General features: G+C 33.5%; 1 long non-coding RNA gene across 2 annotated transcripts in view; it reads left to right on the top strand.

The window, feature by feature from the left end:
- Nucleotides 1-17,736, top strand: part of LOC150104159 (uncharacterized) — a 65,467-nt gene extending 47,731 nt beyond the window's left edge. Inside the window, exons 2-3 of one of the 2 annotated variants that reach the window (XR_016548732.1) lie at nucleotides 3,245-3,443; nucleotides 17,379-17,736. This is a non-coding gene — a long non-coding RNA (uncharacterized LOC150104159). Of the gene's footprint in view, nucleotides 1-3,244; nucleotides 3,444-12,677; nucleotides 12,976-17,378 lie in introns of those variants that run through there. The other variant, XR_016548731.1, reaches the window with a different exon arrangement.
- The last annotated feature ends 977 nt before the right edge of the window (nucleotides 17,737-18,713 follow it).

Raw genomic sequence — 18,713 nt, 5'->3', positions numbered from 1 at the left:
CTCAGTGCCCCATCATTTGCTTTGCCACTGGAAAACTGTGGGTTTTTCCACGGTTCGTCAGTGGAAAACTGAACATATGATCCCATAATATGAGGTCGTACTATATCCAAGAAAAGATCTTTATATTGTTTAAATGTTAATGATATAAAACACACTGCTGCTGCTTGCGTACTATCATTATAATTTTCATGATGCTAGATCGGCTGAAAACAAGATAACTTTAATTCTTATCGTCGACTAAAAGGGATTTTTTCTAAGCCTTTTATCCATATAGAAACGGAGGTTTTTGAATTCTTAAACTCAGTAAAAATCGGCCATAAAACTCACACGATAACATCAGTGAGGATTAGGAACACGATACGAGGCCCTCGCCTACTCGTATGCAAAACGTTTGGAAATGAATCGAATTGATATCAATGATCACGAGTAGAGACATGCTGTCTACTAGTTTCCAAACTTAAAGGATTCCTGAATGCTCCCATTGGAGAACATAAAATAATTATTTATGTTATTTATTTTAAAGAACTGTTGGTACCTTAATCCCTTATGAATGTCCTTTATAGGGATATCAAACTCGTCATTAATCTAGATCAGTATTATGCTAGTTAAACTTGCATCAGGGTTTACTCTTATCTGCGTTTATCAGATTTACTCTCTTCTGTGTTTAATGTCTCATTAAACATTTCCACATCAGCACAAAGTCATTTAAGTTCGAACTAGATAAAAGACACTGAACCGTTATCCATTAATGACTTTCTAAACGATAATCGCTTAGAATTGGTAGGACGCTATGAAAGGAATCCTTAGTATTGCAGGTGGCCTTTGCTTGGAGCCATCCAAATCAATAACGACAACGTCGTATTGGTCTAGTCACAGTGTGACATGTGGCGATGACGTCAACTTACCTCTGACTCAGTGGAACACGGTTCACCCACTGGTGCACTGGATTGCACTCGAGCATGCAAGAGGGGTGCTTATTAAAGCAAAAGTACTTGCGGAGATGATAATCCCAGGATATTCTTATGACTGACTTAAGCTGGTGCGTTATTCTGTTCGGCACTGGTAAGTCGTGAAAATAAACAACAGAGTTCAAAAGGACATGATAGATATCAATGAATGGATTATTACTGCTTTTTTTCTTCTTCTTCTGATAACTGACCAGGCTCTTTGTTGATGATGCAGCAAAAGTTGTGTCTAAGTGCTGTCCTTAACATTACATTGGCATTACAATGTCTACACAAGTGCTTCCGTCAGTCTAGGGACATCATTTCGTATTTAATTGAGGATTAGCGAACTGAGTCTCATCGAAACTTTCTCTTATATCTTATGTACTTGTTATAGTCGGTTCGGGAAAATGGACATTCACAGAGGAAAAACCAAATGGCAACATTCCGAGAAACGAACAATGCGATGCTAAATTCCTTACATAAGAGTTACATATAATTCCTTACTTATATAGATCCTTACATAAGAATCATAATTCAAATGAAATACCAGGCAAATTAATAATAATATAAAACAATAACCACTTTAAACTGAAAAAAAAAAAAGCGTTTTGTTCAGTAAACTTTCATTTATCCATCATGTGTTCAGGATTAAGGTAATATCCGATTATTAAATTGCTGGTTGCCAGAAATCTCAGAAAAGTTTCATAGTGATATCAAACTAACACAACCTTTAAAACTCTGTAGATCATTGAAATATCACCATTATACTTGTAATGACATCCCTAATGTTGTACAGTATACTAATACTAAGAGTATTGCATGGCGTTAAATTCACATTATTAACCTCACATCAACAATTTTCCTTAAATCAATCTGCCACTTGTTAGCACTCTAATATTGTCGGATTTTGTATTTTAATCGTCTGGGGCACTTTTGAATCCATCAATCCACCTAGCTCTTGGCCTTCTCCCGTGTCCTATTCCCCCCCCCCCTACAATTTTGGCATTAAACACCTGTTGTGATGACTTTTCCTCACCTATTTTATTTAAGTGGCTATACCATCTTAAATAGTCAGATGATATAAGAAAAATAATTGGAACTCTTTGGCACCAATAAGCTCAGGATAGAAACAGATGGAATTGGGAGACACCTATAGCCAGAATGGGCTATAAAAGGATTAAAAGAAGAAGAAGACCATCTTAGATTAGCTCTTCTCTTTTCTCATATTCTTGAATTCTGAAAATGTCAAGTTCCTTCTTCTGGATATCTTCATTTTTAGATTATGTCATTGATGTCATCTATTCGCTTCCCTAATTTTTCTCAGAACTCTCATAATTAATCTCTCTCCAATCTTTGAATCTGCTTTATTTCAAATCCAGCTCTGAGATCCATAAGTTAAAATAGGTTTGAATACTGTTTTGTATATCGCCGCTCGTTTTAGTGTTTTGGATAATTTCTTTTATTTATATAAATGTATTCGGCTGGCTCCCTACTATACCAGGCCCTGCTTATTATAGTCTATTTCAATATTTAATGTGCTATCTTTTACTAAAAATTGTGCTTAAATAGCCAAAATGTTTTACATGTATTTCTCCATTGAGAATGCAAAAGGAATGAAAATAGGCAGGAACACAATCTGTGTTCCTGCCTATTTTCATAGTTATATTTTTATTGCACATTTTGAAACCAAATTTGTTACAGCAGTTATTCAATTTAGTTAAGGAATCCTAGAGACTTGTACAGGATTTATTGAGGAATATAACATCATGTGCATAAAATACAGAAGTAAGTTGAATATGTTCGATTTTGATATCAAGTTAGACACCACTCTTCTTCATAATCTGATCCATATAAATAAAAGTGAACATTCTAGTGTGCATTCTTGTCTTGCATCTGGTTTTACATCCAACAGTCTTTTTTGTACAGTTCTAACTACTGACAAACACAGACTATGTTGTTGATCTGTTATAATATGCCATTTACTCCGTATATCTGTAGCGTTTTGAAAACAGGTTTGTACTTCCTACCTTGTTTGCTTTTCCAGCTATACAGAACTTAACTGAGCGATCTTTCTTATAGTTTCATAGTGTTTTCGATCTGTGCTAAAATGCAAATCTGATCTGATCACGGCAAACCTTATTTGCCCTGAAACCAGCTGGTTTTTTTAACTAAATTCCTCTTCCTCACTTTTTCCTAGCCCCCTTCTCAAGTATGTTTGCATAATTGTTAGCTGAAATAATAGTCAGAAGGTAAATTCTTCTGAAATATAAAATTCGATTTTATTTCCCTCCTTACAGATCGGCAGCCTGGTTAGCAGAATAATTAGCGTATCCGCTCTCCGACCAACAGACTGCGGGTTCGAATACTGCCGTGAGTGGACATGGTTGTTTGTGATTGTCTTTAGGTAAGAAATGGATTTCATCGTCAGGTGCGAGACCACCGTCCGCTTACTGGAGGCCTGAAGAAGTAATAAGTTAGAGCAAGGTTCCAGACCAGGTAAAAATAAATAAAAATGCAAAAAAATATATAATTAAATAAAAATAGGAATAAATACATCCTTAGCTCACCCGTGGTACGAAGGTAACTATAAAATTACGTCAACCTTTCGTGGGTAAGAGCCACACCAAATAAAAATAAAGGAGTGCTAAGAGCTCTGTTGCAATCATCCGGGATTAGACCTTCAGACCCTGCTTTCTGAATTATGCAGAGCAATCACAGCGAAACTTTTATATACCTCCATTTCAATATTTATTGTTGAATATCACATACTACAGCTACTCTTCCACATTTCAGATACCTGATAGGTCTTTCTACTTCAAATATTTCTGTTTATTTCTCCTGATTGTGTAAATTTTCTACAAGTATTCTGTCACTGGTTCTTCCATTTAACAAAGTAATTTCTTTAGACATCCAAAATATCTTTATTTTCAGTTTTTATATAAAGATTATTTGAATTCTTTTACAGCCTTCTTTTCTCTATTTCTAAGTTTTTTTTTTGTTTTTTTTCTCACAACAGTCTTCATAACATTTTGCCACCTTCCTGATATTTTTCTTTTATATTTTCTTTCCTTTACTTATTTAGCTACTTTTCACACCACTTAACTTTCTTATATTTTTCTCTGTATTCTTTCAGTAATTCTGCTGACTTACTTGTTAGGAAGTTTCGATATGCTTTCTGCTTTTCCAGGACTGTTTCAGTCCTGGAAAAGCAGAGAGGTGCCCTTCTGGTGCCCACTATGAAAGTTGGGATTTTTCTATCCTTGCAGACGACTTCTAAACATTCCGCCTTGTTTGAATCATTTATTTATTTATCAGAGTTTAACAAAGACATCCTAACGTTTGATTCTTTGTATGAATGTTTTCCCCAATAATATTTTTCTATTGAGTTTATAGTTCCTCTCCCCATTTCCATCAGGTACTCGACTTTTTTTTTTTTTTTTTAAAGAATCAAAACTTTTTTATATAATTTTCTTTTTAACATATGATTTTAATTTTTATTTTGCTCTAAACTAAATGGTGATCATTTTCTATTTCAAATCCTGAATACTGCGGTATCTTGAACCAGAGTGAAGACATCACTCTCATAGTAATAACGTTTGTCTTATTTGTTGGGTCTTCTCTCCATGTGAATTTATGCATGTCTTTTGTTGGGACATGAGGTTTGTAACCACTAGAACGTGTCGTGAAATCCATTATTATTAGATTTGTTCCTTGCTCCAAATTTTCTCAAAACACTTTTTCTTTTTTGTCGTAGTTGCCTTTTCTAGATTCAAAAAATTTCTCCATTTATTCCTTCATAGACCATCTCATACTAGAGGCGCAAATCAATTTTAATTTTCGAAATTTACCTCCCCTTCCACATATCATTCTACTTGCAATTGAATGCAGATCAAGAAGTTCGTATTTAGTGTTGAATGCCATAGTTGCTCCTTTCTTTCCCTGATCACTATTGCCCGAATATAACATATTATACTTATTATTTAGCAGAACCTCCACTGTTTTAGTCATCTTTATCTTATGCTTACATCGAAGTGGAACTTCTCTAATTCTTCTGCAATTCCATTTCTTTGCCATTGATGTTTCTTACAGTGGTGTGTATATCTTCAGGTCTGCGGATGCTGAGTGGGTTTACTCTAGCGGCTGACTTTTCACTGATAAAAACAGAGGTAGGAGAACTCTGTTTAACTGGAGGATCTTCTGGTTGTATGAAAATTTATTATGTTCATCAAGTGCTTAACCTAATTTACGGACGATCCCTTTTTTAAAGGCATAGCGAAGGTCGTCATCTCATCTCCATTATCTAAATAAATTAAAAAAACCATAATTAAGAAACTTTAGGGATCGTCCGTAAATTAGGTTAAGCACTTAAGAGAAGGGAAGGTTTCTGCTTTGTGACAGCAGGGAGGGGAAGAGGTGGAGTTTCAGAGGAGGGAGGAGTATTAAAAAATGTTGCGCGATATAAAATGCGCTCTCTCTCTCTCTCTCTCTCTCGGAAAAATATTTTTATGTTTATGCATATTATCTGAACACGTGACGCTATATGCTTGAAATAACCAGTGTAATCTATTGAAAATAAAATCTTCATTTGTGTTATTTAATAAATAAATGTTTAATATTAAAAGATTAAAGCTTAATTTGACTCCTGGCAGTATCGAGTGAAGTGTATTTTTCGTGAATTTATGTCTAGGCTTTTAAGATTCTTATTCCTTAAAAGATGGTAGTTTAAAATGATCAGATATTTGTAAAATTTCTTATTCTAAAACACTGATAATGATCAAAAACTGGAATATCCTTTAGCCCATATACAATATGGGCTATATAATATTTGATGAACCACAGGTATACAATGAGCCTTATACCTCAAGCATATATTGTTATTGTATTCTTTGGAAGACAATAAAAAACGTCTGTGGACAGATTAAAAAAAATCCTTGACTTCTTCCTCAGTAGATTCTTCTTAATTTTATGGAACAAACCATAGTATTAAAGTAACAATACAGATTTTTTTTTTTTCTCTTTTTGGAGTTGGAGTTACTTCATGATAGATTTTTTGCGAAACAGGAAAGGTATCAATTATGCAACCTTTTGGAGGGTAGCGACACTCTGTAACAGAAGGGAGGGATCTAAAACTCAGTAAAAACAGAATTGAGTAATTTAGGAATGAACATTTACAGTAGGTAATGCTTACTATATCAAAAACTCTCGATCTTACAGCAGCATTTAAGTATCATACAATCCATACTTAGATGTATACATAAAACCAGACATGCTTTAGTTAGATAAAAGCTCCAAACGAGCGTATGCTAGTTCTTTAATCAAAGAAAGTTCCAAACAGTGCGAGAAGATTTCACAGAGATTAAATAAACACTCCAAATAACAAAGATGTCTTTCCTCCAATTATTATACGAGTCATCATGCTTTTAAAAAAATATTCAATTTCCTAATTTTCACCTCTGCAAAAGTTGTTCGTATCATTTAATGAACGTTCCTGTTCAGAGCTGTCGACATAATGCATTTTTTTTAATTCTCTTTTGAAGCGGGAGACACTTCATGGCTCTATTATCAGATATAATTAAAATGAATTCACTTCCTTCTTCAAGCTTGCGATTTATGCGGCCATGGAAATCTAAAATTTAAAAAAAATTCTTCAAATCGTCACTGTTGATAATGTTTTAGGTTCTTTAAGTTTGGTCTCCAGTCACTCAATATCACAACGAGGAACATAAATTCCAGTGGTTTACTATGGATCTCGCTCTCTCTAATCCATAGGTTAATCGAAAGAACTTATATTTAGTATCAGAGTGGATATCCATGAGTTGTGCAATTGTCTCACCCTTCTCAAAAGAAACGAGATAATCTCTATGTGTGTGTGTTCTAATTTATGTTACTTGTAAGTGCCGTCCAAGCGCCACTTTGAAAAGGCTTTTTCCAAGGATTGTTTTCAATTTAAAAGTAACACTATAATGCCAGTGACCGTTAACATCTCTAGCAGTTACCTAGAACTGAAATTATCCATACATTAAGACGCTAAACCAGAGAATCACCATTTCTATCTGTCCAACTTCAATAACGTAAAAGAAACATGCTGCCCTGTTAGTCTTTAAGATAAGGGAATGTTTCTACCATCTTCAACTAGCTAAGTAAGGCTTATTTGCAGATCAAAACAACTCATCCGTAATGCACAAGAAATAGTAACTGTTCTTCTTGCATTATTGTACCATTGGATAATCTTTCCACCTGCTCATCGGTAGTCTCTATTTAAAGTGCAGAAGGAAGGAAACAGGATTAGTATGTCCTGTAAGTTTTGTTAACATCTGTCTCTTAAAAAAATATCTTCATGTAAAAAAATAAGCATGATAAAGCAGGAGGTTGACTGCAGCTTGCGGAGACAGCTGTTTGACATTTTTTGCTGTTATGTTGTAGCATTGAGCGATGCCACAACATAATTGGATTTAACGCTTTAAATATGGTTACCTATGTCCTGTTAAATACGTCTGACGCACAAAATGGGAGGTATTTGGCATATATAACGGAGGACAAATAACATTCAACTCCGAACCAAAGTCACACAGGTTGAAATCGATGTCCGTAATGATTCATTAAACATAGTATGACTCTACAGCACTTGGCTTAAAATCCATCCCTGAGATGACCAGTCACTATTCATGAATCTTGATCACGATAGCTTGAGGACAGTGCCCTCGATATATCAGACTAAAAATGTGAATTTTTATTTACATAAACAAAAAGTATCTATATGTTTTTAATTACAATACAAATAAAAAGTTTGAAGGTATAATTATTGAAAAAACTGACGTGAATAAAGAAAAATTAAAATTTCTACACATGTATTTCTCAGTTAAAAATAAAGTTAAAAATAAACGCTGGTTACACACACACACACACACACACACTCTTTTACAAACTGTCGAACTAGCTATATTCATAAATTCCAACAACTCCATATATTGTACTCAATCATTTTTAGGTGGGTTCGCATGCGAACAACACCCTCTAACTTCGTTATCAGGCCGTCCGCCTGCATTAAAAAAAAAAAAAAAAAAAAAAAAAAAAATCGATAACGGATGAATCGATTTTGATTAAACTTAATATTTAAGACTTTGCAGAGGGAACTTTCCAAACAATTTGATTTTTCCTTAAAATCAGTCAATAACTACTTTACATGAAGACCAAAATACAATTTTCACTGACGCTGGTGATTTTAATCCCTCCCTGTGGTGACAAAACGCGCCATGTGTAAACGTAATCTTGCACTTAGTATATTGCGTGCAAGTTCGAGTTTCTCGTGTGAGCAGTTTTTGATAGGAGATTTTTAAACTAATGTCTTCATTCACGAAAGCCCATACAGGAGCTGATTTTTATTTGTTTTTATTATAATTGTTTATTTATTTCTGCATTCCGAAGAAGACTAATGTTTTTATAGAAAAAAAAAAGTTAAAACGCTTCTTCCTCTGATTTAAGATTTCATTAAACCTTAATATAAAATTATAATATCATTACATAAGATTAATGTGTCGTGATGTTTTATAAATTTCAGTAAATTTCATTGAAAGGATCGTTTATACTGAAACGATCATTGAAAATTCATTGAAAGGATCGTTTGCCCTTATACTGGCTTGATTATATTTCATCTGTTACACCTGCTTGAAAAGGTGGAAAAGAATTCTACAGTACCTATTTATATTGATCAGTGAGACTTTTTTTTTTTTTGATGCGATACAGTTGCATGATATATTGCTTCAGTTTTTCTTTCAGACAAGGAACCTTTTATCTCTGTTTGTTCATCTGAGAGGACAGCAACTAATCTTCAAACATAATTGGGTTTTTAAAAAAATGTCTCTGTGGTTATTAATCCGTTCTCGAAATAGAATTTCAACTTTTTTTTTTTTTTTTTGTATATTATACCAGCTGGGGTCATCTTACAGGAATTAAAATTTTTATTATCAAAACTGATCACAACTACACAATATTAATATTTTATATTAATATTTTACACAATATTAAGAGAATTGATTGTTGAAGTAAAACGTGCAGTGTGTGTGTGTGTGTGTCTTGTGCCAAGTAACCAGTACATGTTATGACTGATGCTTACAATGCATGACAGGAAAAAAAAAAAAAAAAAATCTTTATCACATTCTTATTCTGAGATACAATTGTTGCTAAATGAACTACAGGAGGCCTATTAGGTAAAAATACCTGCAACGGCTAATACATGAAACCTGTATGGAACAGACAGCAACAAATTGCATGTTAGTGTGTATAATATATACATTAAAAATTTGAAAAACAGGAGAAAAAAACCCGCACCTCTTGCCCTATACAACTAGTTTTTATTAGTATTTTACTTTTTACAAGTTTATTAAGAGAAAATACATCTTTGATCAGTCTGATGTAAAAATTCTTAAAATGAATTACAACGAGGATATATTTCCGGTTATAACGTCGAACTACTACTGATCATACCACACAAAGGAAAACTCAGTAATAATACAAATTAAGTTTTTAAAATATCTCCTCTCCTCTCATGTAAGTGACTATTTAGCTTTATTTCAATATTAATATCTTGTCTCGAATGCGATGTCACTCGATCGAAATAAAAACCTAATTATTATCTTCAAGAAGGTAGACCAAGACAGTTATAATTTTTTGAGATACTTTTAGTGGCCGCTTTTGCAAGACCTGGTTCACTTGGAGTAAATCTAACCAGGCAATGGGTAATGAATGAGAGCATGCGCGCCAACACTAAGACTATCAGCTACTATAGTTAACGATTTTTTGATGCCTCAGAGATGCGATTGTTAGGGTGGTAAAAAAAAAGACCACATCACCTTCAGTTTTTTTTTTTTTTCATAAACTTTTCAAAAAAAAAAAATTAATACCATCTCTTTTTTTTTTTCCTTCCCTCTCATCCTGCATCTCTAAATTTAACCATAGATACTGTCCTCTCTCTCTTAGTAAAGTTAATGACTGTGCTCATTCCATTAGTTTAAGGTACCACCCTGATCTACGACGTTCACTGAATTAGGAAAGATAAATGATCGCAATCGCCTTGACTGTGTCAGTGGCGTGTTTTCAAGAAGAACTAAAGGAAAGGTCAACCAGTATACCTAAGAATTTGAGAAGGAATCACAGTTGACAAAGTTGTCTACAAAATATCCGGAAGCAAGCAATCAAATTAGTACTCACTTTGAAGAATATAACTTATTTATAATACTCGTAATATTATAATTAGGAGTATTATAAATTATAAAGTATTATAAGGTAGAATTTTTAGTCAGTTTTAACTAACTTCCTCTGTAGTCTAAGTACCAATTCCTTTAAACACTATTCCAGGGTTTCATTATTGTATTTTACTCAAATTGCGTACATACACGGATAATCGTGTAGCTCAGGATTAAACGCAACATTTAGCATATTTTTTTTTTTTTTTTTTTTACTTGTAAAAAGTGATAAACTAAGGACGGAATCATTAACCTCAAGCGACGATGTCATGGAATATTTGTTTCCTACCACAATGAATAAGTAGATTACTCACCCGTAAAGTTAAACAATACCACGTAACGCATATCTTAAATCATACCGGATAAGTGTTATCAAATGCAGTAATCCTGTGGATCATAATAAAGGTTTTTCTGATATCTCAAGAAACCTGAGTAGACAGGAGCCGCTGGTAACATGGATGACTGACTTCACAAGACAGATAATTTGCCTCTCATGTGAACTCACAGTCATAAAAAACTCTTCCCCCTTTTTTTTCCCCTCCTCAAATTGTATTCGATAAAATTTTTAGGCAAACATTTTTTATACAGATATGAAACATAAAACAGCAAAAAATAAGAAATTATATTTAAATAAATTATGTTTGAAATCAAAATAAAACTGAAGATTTTAGAATAAATATTTCCATACCTCTTTGATTTAATTATAGAAATTTTATATAAGGAATAATTTATGACTGCGAGTTTTGAAATTCATTCTTATACACACACAACATATCAATGCAAATTAATACCGAAAGCGAGTCGTCAAATACAATTATCCATGGTTCATCCATTAAACGTCAACGTGTAATTATAAGCGCAAAGGTTTTTTTTTTATTATTATTATTATCATTAAAAAAACAAGGTCGTTAGCTGACGATTTCCTTGCAAAAGTTCGGTTACCTTCTGTTAATATAAAACAAAAAGTAGATTTCTTTGACTGCTAATTCAATGTTGGTTTTTTCGATTGTAAAAACAAGTGCAGAAACAGAATACACTAGTTTACAACTTTTACCACCAGGCGTACAATGATTATAAAATATCCAACTTAATAATATATATATATATTATCCTACCTTAAGGTTATCAACGTTGCACTTACCTTAAGTTTTTATTTATATATTTCTGTTGCATGATACGACTAAAAAAAAATGTAGTTGAACGTGCATAAAATATGAACTATTCACACACTCCAGACACAGGTGTCACCGTTGACTGTCATGGTGGCGCTACAGTCCCGTACTTAAATACGAACGCGCATGCTATTCGTTTCAACTCTCCTTTTTAAATGCGCGGCAAGCACTTGTACGTCATTTTCAAGGTAATTTGTTCAGATGACTTGCCTTGAGATTTTGTTTTGCAGTCAACCTTGCTGAATGACATGAGTTCACCAAATAAGGTAGGGGGGGTACAAAATTGTTAAGTAAAAAAAAAAAAAAAAAAAAAAAAAATCATATGATTGTTATTCATTTATAATCGCAACAATGGGGAATCTGCAGTTTTGCATAGAGCCGTGTATTCAGAGGCTCAAGACAGGTGCATGAATACATACATATACAGGTATACAAGCACACTGCGCATTTTCAGAAAATCTGCAAGCACGTACCAATGAAATACAAATAAACGTAGATACAGACGTGAGCGTAAGAACATAAACAGTAACTGAAACAACGCTAATTTTAATTTAAAACGCAAAGGTGAAGTATAATTTTATTAGTAAACAGTTAAAGAACTAAGAAAAGTGAAAAATGGACTTCAGAAGAAGTTGACCTGGTATTGAACTATTAAGAGACATAGTGCAGACCTCGTTTTCGCTTATTACTACTTTATTATTATTATTATTTCACTCACCTGACAGCAAGGTTTCGAACTTTGTTCCTTTCAAAGACTAGAGAAAAATATTGGTAGTAACTTATAGTGAAGTTAGGTAGCTCACAAGGTCATCATCAATTTAAGCATTGCAATATCAAGGCAACTCCTTCTGCATGCTCCTTAAGCTGTCGCACTATCATAGTGAAAAAAATAGAAATATAATCCTTCTTCGAAAAGGTTATCATTAAATATTATTATCATTACATATTATCATTAAATAAGATTAATGTAATGAGCTATTATATTGTGTTTTATACATTACCACATTATTTTTTTTTTAATTATGTCGTTTGTTTTCAAATCTCGTCAAGAAAGAGAGCAATATCTTTATATAGCTAGGTGCAGTTTATTATTATTATTTTTCAAGCCATCACGTATGTGTACATAGTTTACTGAAGTAAGTACGTAAATATTAGTGGAATATATCTGATAATTTTTACTGGTATCTGATATCCATTAGGCAAGGGAAGCCCTAAGTGTTTATTTAGTATATTTTCTGTGTATGAACATGTTATTAAACTTTAACAAACACAGTTACAAATTTCTGTCATTTATTTTGTTTATTTTACCTGTATAGGGCTGCGGACCACATTTTGGGAAAACAAAATGAGCGAGTATGAAAAACCAACATGGTATAATATTGGTAATAATGGACCTCCTAGTTTGCATTTGAGAAAATTGATGATGATCAACCTGTCTTTTCCACCCACTATAGAGTGAAGGCCTCTCCCATTGCGGGAGGGTTGGGTCTACTTCTCCCATGGTGACCCAGTCCATCTTGGAAGAGTGTATATATACCTGGATGAATGAATGTGGAAGACAATCACAAACATGCATGCCTAGGCGGGATTCGAACCCGCAGCCTCTTGGCTGCAGAGTGGATACTCTAACAACTGGGCGAACCACGCCAGCATTTGAGAAATTTACTAAATAAAAAATACTTGATAAATAAGAAATATTACCCCCGCGAAGATATTGATTGATTGTTTGATTTTCTCTTTTAGTCGTTTTTCCAACCGTTGGTAACTTTGTAGGCATTTTCCCCAAAGTATTCCTAGTGAGATTTTTACAGGGTAGTTCACTATTGCGTTCCCCCCAATTTTATCCGGGATCGGGATCGGCATATGGCTGGGACGTATTCATGACTGTAATCATGTGCGTTCACGGGGCCGGTTTGCTGTTCTGGGGGACAAAAAACCCGAGTTTCCGGGTGAAAAAACTCCCTATCCCCCTATGAGATCGGCTAACTCACCTTTAGTCGAAAGAAACCAGATAAAGGTTCCTCATGTCCCTGACGAGAATCGAACCTGGGTCTTTCCGATTAAAGGGCTTCATCTATACGGACTGAGCTACGGAGGCTCTTTACGCACATCTTAACGATGGGGGAAAAAAGATCTAGATTAATCAATATATTTTATTCATTAATATTCTTAAATTATTCAAAACAACCTTACAAGTTCATGTAATGACTAACATAAAGTGGCTTAATATTTTTATAACGCGATTGGAGGATAGAAACGGTGTCAGAAAGAGATTTGCTGCACAAACACTTATCGGATCAGTAACATCAGACTAACCAGAAACGGTTACATACTAAAAAAAAAAAAAAAAAAATAATAATCCATTCTCAGATCTCAAACACTAAATACGATATCTAATTATATAGTATTATTTATTTATTTATTTTATTATTATTATTATTTTTTTTTCATTTATCTATCGATCAGAGTACAGGAATTATCCATGTAGAAATGTAGTACATGCAAAATACTAGAATAATCAAGGATATCTGCTAGAATATCTCACCATAACAGATATTAGGGATTGTTATCATACTGTACCAGTATTTCCATAAAAAAGAATTAAGTAATTTACTGATATCATCGTTTTATTTATTTATTTATATTTTTTAAAGTTAAACCTATGATTACTTATCGAAAGCGCTAAAAATATTTATGCATTTCGGCCTAATAGTAAATAATGAAATAAATAAGTGTTAAATAGTACAATGGCGCATATAAAGAGTTTTTATTATTTATTTTAAGAACACGGAAATTTGAGACCCGTGATGCCATGATTATGCCACAATCAGCAATGCTCAATATGGGTTAGTTAGTAATGATACAGCACTATGGAGTTTATTCTTTACCAATAAATAAGCTTCTCCCCCCTCCTCCCCCTCAAGTGTTTCCTTATATCAGTCTTCTGGACACGTACACATTTTACCCTCTGGCACAATGCTGTCCTGCTCTACAGTCGAGAAGAGATGCCCTAAGTGCTAGTTATTATAGACATTAAAAACTACAAATGCAGCTGAAACAACACATAAAAATTCTGAACGACATTACAAGAATTGTGAAGTTATCGTCTGGAATTCAGATGAAAAGCAAATTCCAGTCATTGTGATAATATTTTTTAGATGGTATTTTTTTTTTAAATGTTTTCTTTCTTTATGGGATGTAATATCCCTTAACTTAAACAAGTTATATGTCGCCGATTTGAAGCCTTTGGCTCTTCACATATCTAATAATTTATTAGAGCACCTCACGGCAATACTCGTAGTAGGGGTACAAGTTCTGTTCGCTACAGACTTGATATTAACTAGGTCTGGCTACTCACTGATGAGACCTCAATAAAGGTCGAAACCGGTCTGCGTAGTGACCTCTCATAATGTGAACAAAATACAGTTCCTAGGAGCTAAGTTCACATTATGGGCAAATATCAAGAATAGTGATCGGAGCTCGCTCCACCTCTACCACGAGTTGCCCCAGCTTGCACTGCACTACCCTTTGGGATCAGTGCTGCAGTATCCAGGTATTTGCTTACGCTTGGAATCGCCGAACTTTATATATAGTTTTTACTATATTCGGCATGAAACTCTTTGAGTTTCTTATTCGGCTAAGAAACTATATGGGATGTAATATCCCTTAACTTAAACAAGTTATATGTCGCCGATTTGAAGCCTTTGGCTCTTCACATATCTAATAATTTCTTTCTTTATTTTATTTATTCATTATTATTTATTTATTTATTTTATTATATTATATGCAAATTTTGAAGGTTGAAATTCCCCATATTAGCTAATTGTTCTAAATTTGTATTTAATCGAACCAACGTCTGGAATTTATTGAATTTTCGTCCTTAAGTCTTTATAACCATAGGGAAAAAAAAAAAAAAAAAAAAAAAATCAAGTGCTAGATTATTGCCTAAACCTTCCTTCTCCACTTGATCAAGGATAACAACTTTTAAACAACCACTTGAATAACAATCACGGTATCCCAGACATAACTGCGCATGATCACAGAAGTGGAGACTGAAAAAACTATGTACTTAATGTCATGGATAGTGATCTACTGGCAACGGCTTTCTTTTCAGCTAATTATCAAAGACCCCAATTAAAAACGGTTCAGTACACTCACAAGTAGGTCTTATTGACACCAAATCAACTTATGATTTTTCCATAACAAGATTTATGAAATAAAACAAATAAAAAAAATCTGCCTTGGAATCGTGAAGAAATATTAAGTGAAATTCCCAACGAAATATTAGGCAGAACTTTTCCCACTGAACCACTCGTAGAAAGTGAGAAAAATTTGAGATATAAAACTTTTTTTATTCTTGATAATAAACTGCAGTACTGTGAATGAACTATTTACAGAATTACCTTCCACATCGTTGATAATAACAACACTGCTAATGATATTTTAAGATATAGAGCTGTCAGACAGGTTGCTCGAGAAGGTAACTGTAATACAAAGGGTTGACCCACTTTAGCACAATAAAACCGTGCTAGTATAAGATTTTCAAGTGTTTTGATACCCGGAAGTCGATCTTGACATTCATGTAGTCGGATCTAAAACCCGAGCAGTTTCGTTATACTCTCTCTCTCTCTCTCCCTCCACGGCCTTGCAGTGCAAGTTATTTCGTAAAAAAAAAAAAAAAAAAAAAAAAAACACCTAATTCTAGCTATTCTAGATGTCTTACCTTCTTATTCTCCACTTCGTGCTGTCTTCTGTTCTTTTTCTGTCAAGAATTGAGGTTTCAGCTTTAAGACATGTCTTTAGTCAGACTCACGCTTTAAAACAGACGTGATTTGTGCATTGTTTTTAATAAAATGACGTGATTTGTGCATTGTTTTTAATAAAATGACGTGATTTTTATTGGCATTCTGCCAACTTTATGAACCGGAATGATTTGCTGGGAACATTAGCAAGCAGTTTATTTGGATTAAGTATAGCATCACATTTCAGGAACTACTCGACACCAGATTTCTTAATCCTATGGATCTCCAAAATGTAGAAGAGTCTACAAATGCATATTAAAACATGAAAAAAAAAAAAAGAAGAAGCACCGAATGTCTTGAAAATAAAAGCAATCACGTTCTTGTATTTGGTTAGAGCTACCGTATTCACTTGAAGTAGAAAATAGAATGAAAGAATCAAAGTAATTTTTGCAGACGCTGGTTCCAAACTTGTAACAGGAATGAAGGTTCTGTCATTGTAGCTATTCTTTTTGTCTGTACATAAAATATGTATGCTTTCCTGAACGTAAGTGAGCAGTCGGTCGAAAATCAACGAATGAAAATATCCCTCACAGACATAAATACGTTTCTCTACACCACTGAAGAAATATTTGTCACTAACTGCAGCAGCGATGTCATCAAGCGGAGAGGAATATAGAAAACGAAAATTAGATAAAGTATTCGTTACAGATAAATTATTCGTTACAGTGGTATTCGTTACACGTTCTTTCTGGTGAAAGCACGTGTCTTGCTCACTGCTTGCGCCATAAATTACATAAAGCTAATTTTCTGATTTTAATAGCCTCCTTTCTGTCACAAAAACTAACTTATTCTCCATCCCACATCATGAAAGTGCTACGTAATTTATGGACAAATCCTTATTCAGATAGCTGGTGTCGAATTGTTTTTTTTTTTTTTTTTTTTTTTTGTAGTCCAAAGACGCCTATTTTTCAGTACACTTTTTTCTTACATACAGAAACAATGATATTTTATTCAGACATAATTAGAAAATGATTGACTGCTATATGAATAAATAATTAATATTGATAATTAAAGTCATAAACATTTTAAATAAATAATGATTTTAAACTAGATAGAATTAAAAAAACTAATGATTTAAATTTATTATTAAAGTATTTAAATTTATAAATCTTTACGCTCCTTAAATAAACTATATATATATAAGATTTCATCATCTTCAAATGAAATCAAATATTCTCGAAGGTAAGTATTATTTTTATTTATTTCTCTCCCAAGATGGCGCTTTTGGAGTGGTCTTCGATTAGTGAAGTGATCTTCGAGAGAGGAATCGTGACAGGAGTCCGGTCAATGGCTATTATAAAATCCCCTTCAGTTTAGCTTCGTGACTCAACAACAGTTCGTAATAGATGCACACTATTTGCAATGATTCTAAGTACACACAGTGCTCACCGACACCATTTAATTCTCTGTCAGTCCACATTTCACTCACGTGATCGTTCAATACATTTCCTGTTTTTATTTTAACTATTTGTGTCGTTTCCTGTTAACAATTTAGATTCGCAGAATTCTTTACATACACAGTACACCATTTAGTATTTTTATATTAAATGGTAGGGGGTCATTCTTTATCACTTTTTTTTTGGGGGGGGGGGGAGCTGGGTTTACTCTCATCCTCCATCCCTAGAGACTGATCAAGCAATCTAGAAAGCCGCGGATGAGAAACATAGTTTACGGAGTGCTATTTTAATAATTAATTATTCAGCTAAAAGTGTATATATATGATTATCAATTACAACAATAATTAACTAATTAATTTAACAGTGTTAAAATTGTTCAAATGATATTAATTAACAAGATCAATGCATTAATTACGAAGAGCATTTTAAACATTGCGATATACATAATAACAGCTGATGATTTTATTTATATTAACTAATAAAATATTAAAAAACTTAATAAATATTTATTTATTACTTACTTATTTAAATAATTATGCGTAAATATTAATATTAATCGTTATCAAATATTATAATATTAATAAAATAAATAAATATAGAATAATTAACTTCTTCTTCTACGCGTTATTCCCGCTTCCTATGCAGGGTCCGCGTGTTACTTAGATGCGACTTCTTATTAGTGCTACTCCCAACCGACCCGTTGCCTGGTCTGCCGCTGGGGGGGGGGGGGGGACATATTTTTGACTGTAGAGGCGCATACTCACCGGGCCGGTTTGCGGGATGAAAAACGCCAGATAAATTGGCGGAAAAAACCCTACTGACCGCGCCCAAGACCGGCTAACTTGGCTATGCCTGAGGAAGATCCTCAAATTCCTCACGTCTACAACGGGAATCGAACCTGGGACACTCCTTCCACAGGCATATGGTTCCGAAGCGCAAAGCCACTAGGCTAAAAATACAGAATAGTTAACTGAAAACAGTTAATTATTTGAAGTTAAACTTTATAAATAGATGACTCATGATTTAATGAGCGAATTTATGAAATTAACTGTTCGCTAAATATCATTATTAGTATATATAATGTTATTTAATAACATGTAATTTATCCCTAAATTGAAACTATTTTCAGTTAAGTTATCGATTAAATTTTAAG

The sequence above is a fragment of the Typopeltis vanoorti genome, chromosome 8 (genome assembly GCF_054136105.1).
Source record: "Typopeltis vanoorti isolate ZY-2024b chromosome 8, IOZ_Tvanoo_1.0, whole genome shotgun sequence".
NCBI lineage: Eukaryota > Metazoa > Arthropoda > Arachnida > Uropygi > Thelyphonidae > Typopeltis > Typopeltis vanoorti.
The sequence above is the reverse complement of the archived record's forward strand: the minus strand, read 5'-3'. Positions and strand labels throughout refer to the sequence as shown.